Source organism: Arachis ipaensis, chromosome B01, assembly GCF_000816755.2.
Source record: "Arachis ipaensis cultivar K30076 chromosome B01, Araip1.1, whole genome shotgun sequence".
NCBI classification, from domain to species: domain Eukaryota; kingdom Viridiplantae; phylum Streptophyta; class Magnoliopsida; order Fabales; family Fabaceae; genus Arachis; species Arachis ipaensis.
Window position 1 is genome coordinate 67490339 of NC_029785.2, and position 15829 is coordinate 67506167.

Consider the following 15829-nt stretch of genomic DNA (forward strand, 5'->3'; position numbering starts at 1 on the left):
TTTAGCCGCTTAGGCCAGGATTTTATTCCTGTGGGCCCTCCTATCCACTGATGCTCAAAGCCTTGGATCCTTTTTACCCTTGCCTTTTGGTTTAAAGGGCTATTGGCTTTTTTCTGCTTGCTTTTTCTTTTTCTCTCTTTTTTCTTTTATTATTATTTTTTTTTTGCCTCACTTTTTTTTCTGCAAGCTTTTCACTGCTTTTTCTTGCTTCAAGAATCATTTTTATGATTTTTTCAGAATATCAATAACATTTTTTCTTTTCCATCATTCTTTCAAGAGCCAACAATTTTAATAACAAATTCAAAAATATGCACTGTTCAAGCATTCATTAAGAAAACAAAAGGTATTGTCACCACATCAAAATAATTAAACTAGTTTCAAGGATGAATTTGAAATCATGTACTTCTTTTTCTTTTTTTGTGTGATTAAAACATTTTTCTTTTAAGAAAGGTGATGGATTCATAGGACATTCATAGCTTTAAGACATAGACACTAAGACACTAATGATCATGTAATAAAAACACAAACATAGATAAACATAAAGCATAAAAAATTGAAAAACAGAAAAATAAGAATAAGGAAATTAAAGAACGGGTCCACCTTAGTGATGGCAGCTTGTTCTTCCTCTTGAAGATCTTATGGAGTGCTTGAGCTCCTCAATGTCTCTTCCTTGCCTTTGTTGCTCCTCCCTCATGACTCTTTGGTCTTCTCTAATTTCATGGAGGAGGATAGAATGCTCTTGGTGCTCCACCTTTAGTTGTCCCATGTTGGAACTTAATTCTTCTAGGGAGGTGTTGATTTGCTCCCAATAGTTTTATGGAGGAAAATGCATCCCTTGAGGCATCTCAGGGATTTCATGATGAGGAATTTCCTCATGCTCTTGTCCATGAGTGGGATCTCTTTTTTGCTCCATCTTTTTCTTAGTGATGGGCTTGTCCTCATCAATGAGGATGTCTTCCTCTACGTCAATTCTAGCTGAATTACAGAGGTAACAAATGAGATGAGGGAAGGCTAACCTTGCCAAAGTAGAGGACTTGTCTGCCACTTTGTAGAGTTCTAGGGATATAACCTCATGAACTTCTACTTCCTCTCCAATCATGATGCTATGGATCATGATAGCCCGGTCTATAGTAACTTCAGACCGGTTGCTAGTGGTAATGATTGAGCGTTGGATGAACTCCAACCATCCCCTAGCCACGGGCTTGAGGTCATGCCTTCTTAGTTGAACCGGATTCCCTCTTGAATCTCTCTTCCATTGAGCGCCCTCTTCACAAATGTCTATGAGGACTTAGTCCAACCTTTGATTAAAGTTGACCCTTCTAGTGTAGGGGTGTGCATCTCCTTGCATCATGGGCAAGTTCAATGCTAACCTTACATTTTTCGGACTGAAATCTAAGTATTTCCCCCAGACCATTATGAGCCAATTCTTTGGATCCAGGTTCACACTTTGATCATGGTTCTTGGTGATCCATGCGTTTGCATAGAACTCTTGAACCATTAAGATTCCGACTTGTTGAATGGGGTTGGTGAGAACTTCCCAACCTCTTCTTCGAATCTCATGTCGGATCTCCGGATATTCACCCTTTTTGAGCTTGAAAGGAACCTCGGGGATCACCTTCTTCTTGGCCACAACTTCATAGAAGTGGTCTTGAAGCACCCTTGAGATGAATCTCTCCATCTCCCATGACTCGGAGGTGGAAGCTTTTGCCTTCCCTTTCCTCTTTCTAGAGGTTTCTCCGGCCTTTGGTGCCATAAATGGTTATGGAAAAATAAAAAGCAACGCTTTTACCACACTAAACTTAGAAGGTTTGCTCGTCCTCGAGCAAGAAATAAAAGAAGAGAGTAGAGGAAGAAGAAATAGAGGAGATGGAGGGGGGGTTAGTGTTTCGGCCAAGGGGGAGAAGGAGTGTTTATGTTGAGTGAAAATGAAGGAGTGAAGATGGGTTTATATAGGAGTGGAAATAGGGGTAGGGTTCGGCCATGTATGGGTGGGTTTGGGAGGGAAATTTGTTTGAATTTGAATGGTGAGGTAGGTGGGATTTTATGATGGATGGATGTGGATTGGTGAAGAGATTATGGAGAAGAGGGTAGGATTTGATAGTTGAGGGGTATTTAGGGAAGAGGTGTTGAGGTGATTGGTGAAGGGTATTTGGGGAAGGGTGTTATGGAAAGGTGTGAAGAAGAGAGAAAGAGATGAAGTAGGTGGGGATCCTGTGGGGTCCACAGATCCTGAGGTGTCAAGGATTTCTCATCCCTGCACCATGTGGCGTGTAAACGCCCCCTTGATGGCCAATCCTGGCATTAAACGCCAGGTTGTTGCCCATTTCTGGCGTTTAACGCCAGCTTTTCTCCCATTTCTGGCGTTTAAACGCCAGCTCTGTGCCCTTTTCTGGCGTTAAACGCCAGCTCTGTGCCCATTTCTGGTGTTAAACGCCCAGAATGGTGCCAGACTGGGCGTTTAACGCCCATTCTGCTACCCTTACTGGCGTTTAAACGCCAGCAAGCTTCTCCTCTAGGGTGTGCTCTTTTTAATACTATTTTTCATTCTGTTTTTGCTTTTTCAGTTTGTTTTTGTGACTTCACATGATCATCAACCTACAGAAAACATAAAATAACAATGGAAAATAAATATATATAATAAAATTGGGTTGCCTCCTAACCAGCGCTTCTTTAATGTCAATAGCTTGACAGTGGGCTCTCATGGAGCCTCACAGATACTTAGAGCATGATGATGGCCTCCCAACACCAAACTTAGAGTTTGAATGTGGGGGCTCTATTTGACTCTGCATTGAGAGAAGCTTTTCATGCTTCCTCTCCATGGTTACAGAGGGAGATCTTTGAGCTTTAAATAGAAGGGAGTCCTCATTCACTTGGAGGACCAATTCTCCTCTGTCAACATCAATCACAGCTTTTGCTGTGGCTAGGAAGGGTCTACCAAGGATGATGGATTCATCCATACACTTCCTAGGATTATGAAATCATCAGGGATGTAGTGGTCTTCAACCTTTACCAAGACATCCTCTACAAGTCCATAAGCCTGTTTCCTTGAATTGTCTGCCATCTCTAGTGAGATTCTTGCAGCTTGTACCTCAAGGATCCCTAGCTTCTCCATTACAGAGAGAGGCATGAGGTTTATGCTTGACCCTAAGTCACACAAAGCCTTCTCAAAGGTCATGGTGCCTATGGTACAAGGTATTGAGAACTTTCCAGGATCATGTCTCTTCTGAGGTAATCTCTGCCTAATTAAGTCATCCAGTTCTTTGGTGAGCAAGGGGGTTCATCCTCCCAAGTCTCATTACCAAATAACTTGGCATTTAACTTCATGATTGCTCCAAGATACTTAGCAAGTTGCTCTTCAGTAACATCTTCATCCTCTTCAGAGGAAGAATACTCATCAGAGCACATGAATGGCAGCAATAAATTCAATGGAATCTCTATGGTCTCAGTATGAGCCTCAGATTCCCATGGTTCCTCATTAGGGAACTTCTTGGAGGCCAGTGGACGTCCATTGAGGTCTTCCTCAGTGGAAATCACTGCCTTTCCCTCCTCTATGCATTCGGCCATGTGGGACGTGTTTATAGCCTTGCATTCAGGACTTGTGACTCAAGTTGATTGCTTTCATTTGACCTCCCTCTATACCTAGGGGATAACTAAATGAAGCAAGGCCTAATTGTTGTCAACATTGAATGGACTATAGGGATAGAATTTTCAATGCCAACCCTAAGCCAAGTTTTTTTGATAATTGATTGTTTGCTTCTCATTACTTTGCTAAAACCTTCAAAGAATTCCAACAAGGCTTACTAAATCAATAAGATGCACACTTTGGCAATTCCAAGGGAGAACGACTCGGGAGACTAGTACTCTCGGATATAGATTGTAGATTTGTTTGATGAAGGATTTTGCGTCGGTTTAGACTATACTACGATTGATCATTTGATAATTTCTATACCGGCAAAAATTCATTTGTCAAAATGGCGCCGTTGCCGGGGAAGTTTGCTTAGTGTGCCATGTTATTGTTTTGGATTAAGCGTGTATATATGTACATAGTTGCACTTCATTGTAAACTGCTCAATTGACTAACTTCTCATCGTTACAATGAATTCCATTTCCCCTTCATTGCATGACGTGTTCACAACCGAATCCGAGCTTAGCCCCTTTTGATCCGGAAATAGAACGAACTTTGTTTCATATTAGACAAGCTCGGAGGCGGCTAAGATTTGGAAAAGGTGAAGAGGTTTTCACCACCTCAACCACCTTACTAAAAGTGAACATTGAACCGTCACTCAAAGAAGGCATTAATCATACTCCCATCAATCTCACTAACAATTCTTCTTTTGTTTTAGGTACTAATACCATGGACGCTCCGAGGAGAGTTACCATCAAGGAAGCGGGTGCACCGGATTATGTCCTTCAACCCCTTCATGTAACTCACCCCAATTTGAATGTGAACTTTGAATTGAAGACCGCTTTGATCAACCTCCTACCCAAGTTTCACGGGCTTCCCGCACAAGACCCTATTCGACATCTCATCCAATCAACATATGAGGCGAAGAGTCAACCGTCCAAGGACCGTGAACGAGGTATCAACTAGTAGTGAAGCCACCGCTCTAACTCAATCCTTGAATGAGATGACATCCATCTTGAGGCAACTCCAATTGAACCAACAACAACCACAACAACCTCAATCATATCAACAACACCCTCCACCACCTCAACAACACAACCAACAATTGGTCCCTCAAAGAGTATGTGGCATTTGCTCTTGCTACTCTCACCACACGGATGAGTGCCCAAGCCTTCAAGAAGACAACACTTTGGTGGCTACCCATAATTTCTATGACCGCCCTAATCAAGGGTACTACCAAGGAGGTAATCCTAACCAAGGGCACCCCTATCAAGGAGGAGGCTACAACCAAGGAAGTGGACACAATAATCAAAATTGGAAAGACAATCATCAACAAGGGAATAGGGACAACAACAACTCGCAAAATTTCTCACAAAACCGACCATACAACTTCCAAAATCAACCATACAATCAACAAAACCCACAAAGAAACTACCAAACATATCAACCACCACATCAAAGACCACCACCCAACCAATCACAAACTCCTCAACTCACATATGCAACCACCCCCTCCAACCAAGACGAAACACTCCGGACCATTGTCCAAGGCCAAAAGGAATTACAAAACACACTTGCTTCCGGCCTCACCGGCCTCACCTCTACACTACAAGCTCTTCTTGCACGTATGGACACACCATCAACCCCCACTCCTCAACCCCCAATCCAAAGTGTCATTCCCTCTCAACCTCAACCAAACCCAAAAGGGGGCATCAATGCCATTACCCTTAGATCCGGTACACAACTAAAAGAAAAGGAAGCAAAGGACTCAAGTCCTATCACAACCGCCCAAGAGGAAGAGAGAATAGATATAGAAGAGGTAGTGGAAGAGGAGACACCACAAACTGTCAATGGAGTTCAATTTAGAGATTGTATGTGTGACCTCGGAGCATGTGTTAGCATCATGCCGCTCTCCGTTTACCGGGTATTGAAGTTGCCACCGCTAAAAAGGTCGACGGCAAGATTTGTCCTAGCGGATAAAAGCATAATAACCGTAGCAGGTGTTGCGAAAGATGTATTGGTGAATATAAAGGGGTTGGTGTTTCCAATTGACTTCTATGTCCTTGAAATGCCGTCAAGCGAAATTGAGAGAGCATCATCTATCCTACTTGGAAGGCCATTCTTGAGAACTTCTAGATTTAAGCTTGATGCTTACTCGGGGAACTACTCATTTGAAATAGATGGGAGAATTGTAAGCTTTAGCCTAGAGGAAGCAATGAAGCATCCACCGGAGAACCACTCTCTATTTCGGTGTGACCCAATCGATAACATAGTAGCCGAAGTGCATCTTGCAAGATTAGATGAGAAGTGCATGGTCAAAGAAGCAAATGAAGAGTCAAGCGAACTAAATACCACACATCATACAAACCATCCGGAAACTCAAACTTCAAGGAATGACAAGAAGATGGAATTGAAGCCACTACCACCTCACTTAAGGTATTCATACCTTGATGAAGCCCAAAAGCTACCCGTAATAATTGCACAAGAGTTAACTCCTCAACAAGAAGAAAAATTGCTGAATGTATTGAGGAAAAACAAAAGGGCAATTGGGTGGAGTTTGGCGGATCTAGTGGGAATAAGCCCCCAAGTATGCGAGCACCGCATATTTCTTGAAGAAGGAGCAAGACCGGTCTGACAACCTCAAAGGAGACTTAACCCAACCATTCTTGAGGTGGTGAAGAAAGAAGTCACTAAGCTACTTGAAGCGGACATCATCTATCCTATCTCGGACAGCGAATGGGTAAGCCCGGTCCAAGTAGTGCCAAAGAAGTCCGGAGTGACAACAATCAAAAACGAAAGTGGTGAACTTATAGCAACAAGAGTGCAAAATTCTTGGAGAGTATGCATAGACTACCGAAGATTGAATGCGGCCACAAGAAAAGATCACTTTCCACTACCATTTATCGATCAAATGCTTGATCAGTTAGCCGGTAAATCATACTATTGTTTTCTTGATGGCTACTCCGGATACTTCCAAATTCATATTGCTCTAGAAGACCAAGAAAAAACCACATTTACTTGCCCCCATTTATGGTCCCTAAGGGTGTGTGCTTCTCGTGCCTCTTCCTTGCATGCTTAAACTACCCTTGCACCACATGAAAATAATTTGCCTTGCTCTTCACACATTATCCTAGTTACATGTTGCAGCTGTCATGTAACAAAGATACCCATATTCTATGGCATGACTTTTCATTACATAGAGCTCATGTACCTCCACTTCTTTGAGTTTGATATTTTCCCTTTTTTGCTTCCACAGGATGGTCATCAAAAAGGACAACGGGAAAGGCACCAAGAAGCCAGCTTCCAATAAAGTGCGCCAAGAACTAACGGCCAGGCCCCTCCTGAAGAAGACCAAGGGCCCCGTTGACGTTCTAGAGAAGGACAACCCTCCTAAGGATTCAAACAAGTTTCCCAACTGTTACTGCGAACTTGTTTACTCCAGAATGATTGAAAGGAATTACCATCCGGAACCCCTCCTAGTCTTACCGGCTCACCTCAGTCCGATTATGATGCCACACATTGACCGAAGGCATTAGAGGTTCCTCTTGAGGCAACCAACGGAGGCCAATCTCTCATGGGTGGTAGAATTCTACTCCAACTTCCAATCACCTCATCTCACATCAATATTTGTGCGCCGAAAACAAGTGTCGGTCACAGTGGAAACCATCCGAGAAGTCCTTGGGATTGCGCCGTCAACGGATGCATATGACGCCTACCAAGAAGTCTTGGCTACATGCGTTGACCGCGCATTCGATTGGAGCGCGATCCTCCGCGTCATTGCTTTACCCGACGCATATTGGATTCGGGGGACCATAAAGCGAAGACCCAAGGGTTTAGATGTCTGCCACCTCACTCAAGAAGCCACCGCATGGGCCCAAATTCTAGCTCACTACGTGCTCCCAAGCACACATGGGTCATCCATCACCGCCGAGCTTGCCTTATTGATATGGTGCATCTTGACCGAGAAATCGGTCGACGTTCCGCTTGCCATCCGCCAATCCATGGGGCACATTCATGCCAAGGGAAATCTACCATTCCCCGCTTTAGTGACGGCATTAGTTGCGAAAGCCGGCGTCAACCGGGAGACTAAAGATAGGCGAACCTCAATACCGGTTGATGGTGATATCATTCCAACCAAGAGATGCCTCAAGCCTCCGGAAGTCACCAAGGACATTGAACTGCCCACACCAAGGCCACGCTACCACTTCATCTACATCACAAAAATCGGCCGCCCAACGCCTTGAAGACCTTCACAACAAATTAGACCGCTATGAGAGGCGTAACCAACGCCGCTATGCTCATGTGAAGAGGCTTCTAAGCGTACTCACCCCACCTATGGAAGAACCCGATATCTCCACCTCCACCGCAACTTCAAGTGGAGATAGCAATGGCATTGGAGATGTGGCTAGCACGGAGGACCGTGCTAAGTTTTAAGTGTGGGGAGGTCGGCCGACCGATCTCCGTAGGTAACATCTGAATAAATCTGAATAAATTAGGATAGGTTGCATGATTAGGTTTTAGTTGGCACCATTCGCATGATAAGTCTGCTTGGTTGGAACAATGAAATTCTCTCTTAGGAAACCAGCACTTTGGGGCGACCATGGCATTGCAAATTTTAAATGCTTTGATGCCAAAGTTGCATGAAGAATTATATTTTGGAACATGGGTTTGAAGTTAAGAACACAAGCTTGTGAGATTTGAGCCTAATGGTGTGGTTGCATCTTATAACCACTTATTTTTCCTTCTTGTGTGCATTATTCTCTTTCTATGATTGTGATCTTTGATTTGTTTGATTCTTTATGTCCATTATTTGGTGTATTCATGCATTTATATGATTGAGGCCATCATTTCATTAGCTCACTCACCCAAATGGCCTTACCTTCTATCTTCCTTTGTTAGCCAAATTTGAGCCTGCGATTAACCCACTTTGTTCTTAATTTAGCACATTACAAGCCTTAAAGCGGAAAACAATAAAAGTCCTTATTTGGATCTTTGATTAGCTTAGGCTAGTGTGTGTGAGTATCATTCGAGTGTGGGAACCTTGGGACATTGGGTGAATAAAAGGGTATTTTGTATTACTATTGAAAATATTGGGAATTGGGTACATACTCATGTATTGATCAAATGTAAAACCTTATGCATTGACGCTCTGGTATATAGAAAAAAAAAATGAGAAAAACAAAAGAACAAAAGAAAAAAGAAAACAATATGGAAAAGAAAAGAAAAAAAAATAATAGAAAAAGGAAGAAAAGAAAAAAAAAAGAGGAAAAATAATAAAAAGGGGACAAAATGCCCCAAAGCTATATGCATTTGATGCTTAGAAAGTGGCAAGTCCTATGCTTTGACCATCATTGTACCCCATGTGCTTGCATATGTCCTAAGAAGGTTAATTTGCTCCCAACCAAGTGGATAGTGGCACTAGTCATAGTTGCATGCATATAAGTAGGTTGCACTTCATGAGTCTTATACTTTTGCAATCTCTCGGTTTTCTGTGTTTCTTTGCATTTCTCTAAGCATGAGGACATGCTAGAATCTAAGTGTGGGGAGGTTGACAAACCCCAATTTGAGGGTTTATCTTGTGCCGATTTCAGGGGTTTTATCAATGATTCCACACACTTTCTATATGAAAATACAAGATTTTGCATTCCTTTCCTAGTTTCGCCTCATGAATGAAAACATGCTTATTTCGCACTAAAATAGATACATTTCTAATCTTCTCTTGATGCCATTCGATGCCATGACTTGTGTGTTAAGTGGTTTCAGGATATAGAGTAGGAATGGACCGAAAGAGAGAAGGAAGACGGGTACAAAGGAAGGAAGCATGAGGATTAAGCTTTGGAAATGTCTGCATGGGCGCGTGCGCGCACTTGGCGCATGGAGAAGAAGAGGGAGATTCCAAGCTTTACTAGGGTTCATCCTCATCTAATTTCTGAATTTTCAATGACTTTTTGGTGAGATCCATTACAATTCTCACTCCACTTTGTTCATGTCATATATTTTCTTCTCCAATTTCAAGTAGTAGATGTAATTGATCAATTCTCATAGATCTAGAATTTAACTTTGTAATTTTGGATTTCGTCTCTATTTTGAGAATTTGATCTTCATTGCTACTCTTTGAGACTTGTTGTTAGATCTTTGTGTTGCAATACTTTCAATTCAACTTTTCATCTCATTTTACTATGACTTTCCTTCTTGCTCATCACATGTTTGATAAAATGACAACACTAGCTATGGAGTAGAATTTTCACACTTGGCATAGGGTTTGGTCCTTGGAAGAAGTTGAATAGTTGTATCAAGAGTTAATTTGGAATTAGGGATTGCTAGTTAGCTTGGAGTGCACTAAAGCTAGATTCCCATAAGGTGAAGCTAGGACTTGTGACTCAAGTTGATTGCTTTCATTTGACCTCCCTCTATACCTAGGGGATAACTAAATGAAGCAAGGCCTAATTGTTGTCAACATTGAATGGACTATAGGGATAGAATTTCCAATGCCAACCCTAAGCCAAGTTTTTTTGATAATTGATTGTTTGCTTCTCATTACTTTGCTAAAACCTTCAAAGAATTCCAACAAGACTTACTAAATCAATAAGATGCACACTTTGGCAATTCCAAGGGAGAACGACTCGGGAGACTAGTACTCTCGGATATAGATTGTAGATTTGTTTGATAAAGGATTTTGCGTCGGTTTAGACTATACTACGATTGATCATTTGATAATTTCTATACCGGCAAAAATTCATTTGTCAATTCTCTCTTTGGGTTCTCTTCTGTATTGCTTGGGAGAGTACTAGGAGGGAGTTCAGTAACTTTCTTACTCAGCTGACCCACTTGTGCCTCCAAATTTCTAACGGAGGATCTTTTTTCAGTCATGAAACTTTGAGTGGTTTTAATTAGATCAGAGACTACAGTTGCTAAGTCAGAGTGGCTCTGCTTAGAATTTTCTGTCTGTTGCTGAGAATATGATGGAAAAGGCTTGCTATTGCTAAACCTATTTCTTCCACCATTACTGTTATTGAAGCCTTGTTGAGGCCTCTGTTGGTCCTTCCATGAGAGATTTGGATGATTTCTCCATGAAGGATTATAGGTGTTTCCATAGGGTTCTCCCATGTAATTTACCTCTTCTATTGCTGGGTTCTCAGGATCATAAGCTTCTTCTTCAGATGAAGCTTCCTTAGTACTGCCTGTTGCTGCTTGCATTCCAGACAGACTCTGAAAAATCATATTGACTTGCTGAGTCAATATTTTGTTTTGAGCTAATATAGCATTCAGAGTATCAATCTCAAGAACTCTTTTCTTCTGATTTGTCCCGTTATTCACAGGATTCCTTTCAGAAGTGTACATGAATTTGTTATTTGCAACCATTTCAATGAGTTCATGAGCTTCTGTAGGCGTCTTCTTCAGATGAAGAGATCCTCCAGCAGAGCTGTCCAATGACATCTTGGACAGTTCAGACAGACCATCATAGAAGATACCTATGATGCTCCATTCTGAAAGCATGTCAGAAGGACACCTTCTGATCAATTGCTTGTATCTTTCCCAAGCTTCATAGAGGGATTCACCTTCCTTCTGTCTGAAGGTTTGAACTTCCACTCTAAGTTTACTCAATTTTTAAGGTGGAAAGAACTTTGCCAAGAAGGCATTGACTAGCTTTTTCCAGGAGTTCAGGCTTTCTTTAGGTTGTGAGTCCAACCATGTCCTAGCTCTGTCTCTTACAGCAAAAGGGAAGAGCATAAGTCTGTAGACCTCACGGTCAAGCCCATTGGTCTTAACAGTATCACAGATTTGCAAGAATTCAGCTAAGAACTAATGAGGATCTTCTAATGAAAGTCCATGAAACTTGCAATTCTGTTGCAATAGAGAAACTAATTGAGGCTTAAGCTCAAAGTTGTTTGCTCCAATGGCAGGGATAGAGATGCTTCTCCCATAGAAGTCGGAAGTAGGTGCAGTAAAGTCACCAAGCACCTTCCTTGCATTGTTGGCATTGTTGTTGTTTTCGGCTGCCATGGCTTCTTCTTGTTTGAAAATTTCTGTTAGGTCCTCTACAGAGAGTTGTGCTTTAGCTTCTCTTAGCTTTCTCTTCAAGGTCCTTTCAGGTTCAGGATCAGCTTCAACAAGAATGCCCTTGTCCTTGCTCCTGCTCATATGAAAGAGAGAAGAGGAAAGTATGGAATCCTCTATGTCACAATATAGGGATTCCTTGAGGTGTCAGAGGAAAAAAAGAATAGAAGGAGGAGGTAGAGAGGAGAGAATTCGAACTTATAGAGAGAGTCTGAATTGCTGATAGTGGAGGAGTGTTAGTCCTTAAATAGAAGGATGTGAGAAGAGGGGAAGAATTTTCGAAAACAAATTAAAAAGGTTTTGAAATAATTAAAAGAAATTTTTAAAACTTGGGTGATGATTTTCGAAAATTTAATTTGAGGTAATAGTTAATTGATTTTGAAAAAGATTTTTGAAATTAGAAATCAAAAAGATATGATTGAAAATTATTTTGAAAAAGATGTGATTGAGAAGATATGAGTGAGAAGATATGATTGAAAATCAATTTTAAAAAAGAAATTTTTACAATTAAAGTTGATTACTTGACTAACAAGAAGTTAAAAGATATGATTCTAGAATTTAAAATTTGATCCTTTCTTAATAGGAAAGTAACAACTTGAAAATTTTGAATTAAATCATTAATTGTAGCAAGGATTTTTTAAAATGAAAAAAAAATGGAAGGAAATTGATTTTGAAAAGATATGATTGAAAAGATATGATTTGAAAAAGATTTGATTTTGAAAAATTATGAAAATTTGAAAAAGATTTTAATTAAAAACAAAATCTTCCCTCTTGTGCCATACTGGCGTTAAACGCCCAGAATGGTATCCATTCTGGCGTTTAACGCCCAAAATACTACCCTTTTGGGCGTTTAACGCCCAGTTAGGTACCCTGGCTGGCGTTTAAACGCCAGTTTTCCTTCCTCACTGGGCGTTTTGAACGCCCAGCTTTTTCTGTGTAATTCCTCTGCTGCATGTTCTGAATCTTTAATTCTCTGTATTATTGTCTTGAAAAGACAGAATTTTAAAATTTTTTTTGAATTTTTAATGATGAGAAATAATCAAAATGCAACTAATCATGGAAAACTAAGATTAAACAAACAATGCATGCAAGACACCAAACTTAGAAATTTTCATATTAGAGACACTAATAAATAGAAAATGCATATGAAAAACAACAAAACACACAAAATAAGAGAATTTAAAGATCAGAGCAAGGAAATCATCAAGAACAACTTGAAGATTAATGAAGAACATAATGCATATATTCGAAAAATGCAAGAAGAATAAAGACATGCAATTGACACCAAACTTAAGAATTGACACTAGACTCAAACAAGAAACACAAAAACATTTTTTATTTTATGATTTTACTAATTTTTTTGTAATTTTTCGAAAATTATTTGGAAAAGAAAGTAAAGAGATTCAAAATTCTTAATAAGAATTCCAGGAATCATGCAATGTTAGTCTAAAACTCCGGTCCAGGAATTAGACATGGCTTACTAGCCAGCCAAGCTTTCAGTGAAAGCTTCAGCCTAAAATACTAGACATGGCCAATGGCCAGCCAAGCTTTAGCAGATCATTATGTTCAATAGCAAGATTGATAGAAATTAACAAGCCCTTGTGATGATAAGTTGAATCCTCGGTCCAAAAGATTAGACATGGCTTCACAGCCAGCCAGACTTCAACAAATCATCATGAAACTCTAGAATTCATTCTTAAAAGTTTTGAAGAAAAAAATAATATAAATTTGATTTTAAAATTTTTCAAAAATAAAAAGTAAAAAGCTTAAATATAAAATAAAATTACCTAATCTAAACAACAAGATGAACCGTCAGTTGTCCAAACTCGAACAATCCCCGGCAACAGCGCCAAAAACTTGGTGCACGAAATTGTGATCATCAATGGCGCCAATAACTTGGTATGCACAATTGTAATCTCAACTTTTTGTCACAACTCCGCACAACTAACCAGCAAGTGCACTGGGTCGTCCAAGTAATAAACCTTACGTGAGTAAGGGTCGATCCCACGGATATTGTCGGCTTGAAGCAAGCTATAGTCATCTTGTAAATCTCAGTCAGGTGGATTCAAATGGTTATGGAGAATTGATAATTAAAAGATAAATAAAACATAAAATAGGATAGAGATACTTATGTAATTCATTGGTGAGAATTTCAGATAAGCGTATGAAGATGCTTTGTTCCTTCTGAACCTCTGTTTTGCTATTGCCTTCTTCCAATCATTCATACTCCTTTCCATGGCAAGCTTATGTTGGGTTTCACCGTTGTCAATGGCTACCTCCCATCCTCTCAGTGAAAATGCTCCAAATGCGCTGTCACCGCACGGCTAATCAGCTGTTGGTTCTCGATCATGTTGGAATAGGATCCATTGATCCTTTTGCGTCTGTCGCTATGCCCAACACTCATGAGTTTGAAGCTCGTCATACTCATCCCTTCCCAGATCCTAGTCGGAATACCACAGACAAGGTTTAGAATTTTCAGATCTCAAGAATGCTGCCAATTGGGTCTAGCCTATACCACGAAGACTCTGATCTCATGGAATGGAAGGCTCGGTTGTCAGGCGAGGCAACCATGCGTCATGAACCAGGAGGCTAAGAGATACGCACTCAAGCTATTGCAAGTAGAATGGAAGTGGTTATCAGGTACGCGTTCATAGGTGAGAATGATGATGAGTGTCACAGATCATCACATTCTTAAGGTTGAAGAACGAGTGTATATCTTAGAGAAGAAATAGGCTTGAGTTGAATAGATAAATAATAGTACTTTGCATTAATTCATGAGGAACAGCAGAGCTCCACACCTTAATCTATGGTGTGTAGAAACTCCACCGTTGAAAATACATAAGAACAAAAGGTCTAGGTATGGCCGAATGGCCAGCCTCCCAAAGAGGGTTTAATCATCAAAACATGATTCCAAGATAGTTTGAAAGATGATCAAAAGATGAAAATAGAATAGTATAAGGTCCTATTTATAGAGAACTAGTAGCCTAGGGTTTACAGAAATGAGTAAATGATGCAGAAATCCACTTCTGGGCCCACTTGGTGTGTGCTTGGGCTGACCATTAAAGCTTCCATGTGTAGAGGCTTTTCTTGGTGTTAACACCAGCTTTTGTGCCAGTTTGGGCGTTTAACTCCAGCTTTTATGCCAGTTCTGGCGTTTTGACGCCAGAATTTCTATGCTGACTTGGAACGCCGTATTGGGCCATCAAATCTCAGGCAAAGTACAGACTATTATATATTGCTGGAAAGCCCAGGATGTTTACTTTCCAACTCAATTCAGAGCGCGCCAATTGGGCTTCTGTAGCTCCAGAAAATCCACTTCGAGTGCAGGGAGGTCAGAATCCAACAGCATCTGCAGTCCTTTTTCAGCCTCTGAATCAGATTTTTGCTCAGGTCCCTCAATTTCAGCTAGAAAATACCTGAAATCATAGAAAAACACACAAACTCATAGTAAAGTCCATAAATGTGATTTTTATTTAAAAAATAATAAAAAATATAATAAAAACTAACTAAAATATACTAAAAACATACTAAAAACAATGCCAAAAAGCGTATAAATTATCCGCTCATCACAAACACATCAAGGCATCTAGTGAAAATCAAAGGTGAATCAGAATTATCAAATTAAAGGCCTAAAAAGCATATTTTCACATCTAAGCACAAGTACGGAGACAATCACAAAATCATGCTATTTCATTGAATAAATGTGAGAAAAGGTTATCAAAATGCTCTAAATTCAACACAAGATAAACCCTACAAAGGGGGTTTATCAACCTCCTCAAACTTAAACCAAGCATGTCCTCATGCTTAACCAAGGATGAGCAAAGGGTATGACATTTATTCAATGCAACTAAACTATCTAAATGCAACTATCTAAATGAATGCAACCAACTATATGAATGCTAATGCTTGGTCAAAACAAATTAAATTCCAAGAGAGTACATGCAAGCACAAAGGCTCAAACAATGGAAATCAAATCCAACCCACAATTGCATGGAATTATCAAAAGAATTTACAAACTTGCATGAACATAGATGATATTGGTGAATACATGTAATTGAGCAATCAAACCCTCACCAGATGTGTATCCACTCTATCCACTCAAGTGTTTAGGGGTTGATTCACTCAATTCTCTCCTAATCATGTTTT